This window comes from Salvelinus alpinus, chromosome 29 (genome assembly GCF_045679555.1).
Source record: "Salvelinus alpinus chromosome 29, SLU_Salpinus.1, whole genome shotgun sequence".
In the NCBI taxonomy this organism is placed as follows: Eukaryota; Metazoa; Chordata; class Actinopteri; order Salmoniformes; family Salmonidae; genus Salvelinus; species Salvelinus alpinus.
The window spans coordinates 18,130,554-18,133,146 of NC_092114.1; positions in this window are offsets into that span (position 1 = coordinate 18,130,554).

Consider the following 2,593-nt stretch of genomic DNA (forward strand, 5'->3'; position numbering starts at 1 on the left):
ACCACTGTCATAGTCCTTCTGTAGCATGGATACCACTGTCATAGACCTTCTGTAGCATGGATACCACTGTCATAGACCTTCTGTAGCATGGATACCACTGTCATAGTCCTTCTGTAGCATGGATACCACTGTCATAGTCCTTCTGTAGCATGGATACCACTGTCATAGTCCTTCTGTAGCATGGATACCACTGTCATAGACCTTCTGTAGCATGGATACCACTGTCATAGTCCTTCTGTAGCATGGATACCACTGTCATAGACCTTCTGTAGCATGGATACCACTGTCATAGTCCTTCTGTAGCATGGATACCACTGTCATAGTCCTTCTGTAGCATGGATACCACTGTCATAGTCCTTCTGTAGCATGGATACCACTGTCATAGACCTTCTGTAGCATGGATACCACTGTCATAGTCCTTCTGTAGCATGGATACCACTGTCATAGACCTTCTGTAGCATGGATACCACTGTCATAGTCCTTCTGTAGCATGGATACCACTGTCATAGACCTTCTGTAGCATGGATACCACTGTCATAGACCTTCTGTAGCATGGATACCACTGTCATAGTCCTTCTGTAGCATGGATACCACTGTCATAGTCCTTCTGTAGCATGGATACCACTGTCATAGACCTTCTGTAGCATGGATACCACTGTCATAGTCCTTCTGTAGCATGGATACCACTGTCATAGTCATTCTGTAGCATGGATACCACTGTCATAGACCTTCTGTAGCATGGATACCACTGTCATAGTCCTTCTGTAGCATGCATACCACTGTCATAGACCTTCTGTAGCATGGATACCACTGTCATAGACCTTCTGTAGCATGGATACCACTGTCATAGACCTTCTGTAGCATGGATACCACTGTCATAGTCCTTCTGTAGCATGGATACCACTGTCATAGACCTTCTGTAGCATGGATACCACTGTCATAGTCCTTCTGTAGCATGGATACCACTGTCATAGACCTTCTGTAGCATGGATACCACTGTCATAGACCTTCTGTAGCATGGATACCACTGTCATAGACCTTCTGTAGCATGGATACCACTGTCATAGACCTTCTGTAGCATGGATACCACTGTCATAGACCTTCTGTAGCATGGATACCACTGTCATAGTCCTTCTGTAGCATGGATACCACTGTCATAGTCCTTCTGTAGCATGGATACCACTGTCATAGACCTTCTGTAGCATGGATACCACTGTCATAGACCTTCTGTAGCATGGATACCACTGTCATAGTCCTTCTGTAGCATGGATACCACTGTCATAGTCCTTCTGTAGCATGGATACCACTGTCATAGACCTTCTGTAGCATGGATACCACTGTCATAGACCTTCTGTAGCATGGATACCACTGTCATAGTCCTTCTGTAGCATGGATACCACTGTCATAGACCTTCTGTAGCATGGATACCACTGTCATAGTCCTTCTGTAGCATGGATACCACTGTCATAGACCTTCTGTAGCATGGATACCACTGTCATAGACCTTCTGTAGCATGGATACCACTGTCATAGACCTTCTGTAGCATGGATACCACTGTCATAGACCTTCTGTAGCATGGATACCACTGTCATAGACCTTCTGTAGCATGGATACCACTGTCATAGTCCTTCTGTAGCATGGATACCACTGTCATAGTCCTTCTGTAGCATGGATACCACTGTCATAGACCTTCTGTAGCATGGATACCACTGTCATAGACCTTCTGTAGCATGGATACCACTGTCATAGTCCTTCTGTAGCATGGATACCACTGTCATAGTCCTTCTGTAGCATGGATACCACTGTCATAGTCATTCTGTAGCATGGATACCACTGTCATAGTCCTTCTGTAGCATGGATACCACTGTCATAGTCCTTCTGTAGCATGGATACCACTGTCATAGACCTTCTGTAGCATGGATACCACTGTCATAGTCCTTCTGTAGCATGGATACCACTGTCATAGTCCTTCTGTAGCATGGATACCACTGTCATAGACCTTCTGTAGCATGGATACCACTGTCATAGACCTTCTGTAGCATGGATACCACTGTCATAGTCCTTCTGTAGCATGGATACCACTGTCATAGTCCTTCTGTAGCATGGATACCACTGTCATAGACCTTCTGTAGCATGGATACCACTGTCATAGTCCTTCTGTAGCATGGATACCACTGTCATAGACCTTCTGTAGCATGGATACCACTGTCATAGTCCTTCTGTAGCATGGATACCACTGTCATAGTCCTTCTGTAGCATGGATACCACTGTCATAGACCTTCTGTAGCATGGATACCACTGTCATAGTCCTTCTGTAGCATGGATACCACTGTCATAGTCCCTCTGTAGCATGGATACCACTGTCATAGTCCTTCTGTAGCATGGATACCACTGTCATAGTCCTTCTGTAGCATGGATACCACTGTCATAGTCCTTCTGTAGCATGGATACCACTGTCATAGACCTTCTGTAGCATGGATACCACTGTCATAGAGCTTCTGTAGCATGGATACCACTGTCATAGTCCTTCTGTAGCATGGATACCACTGTCATAGACCTTCTGTAGCATGGATACCACTGTCATAGTCCTTCT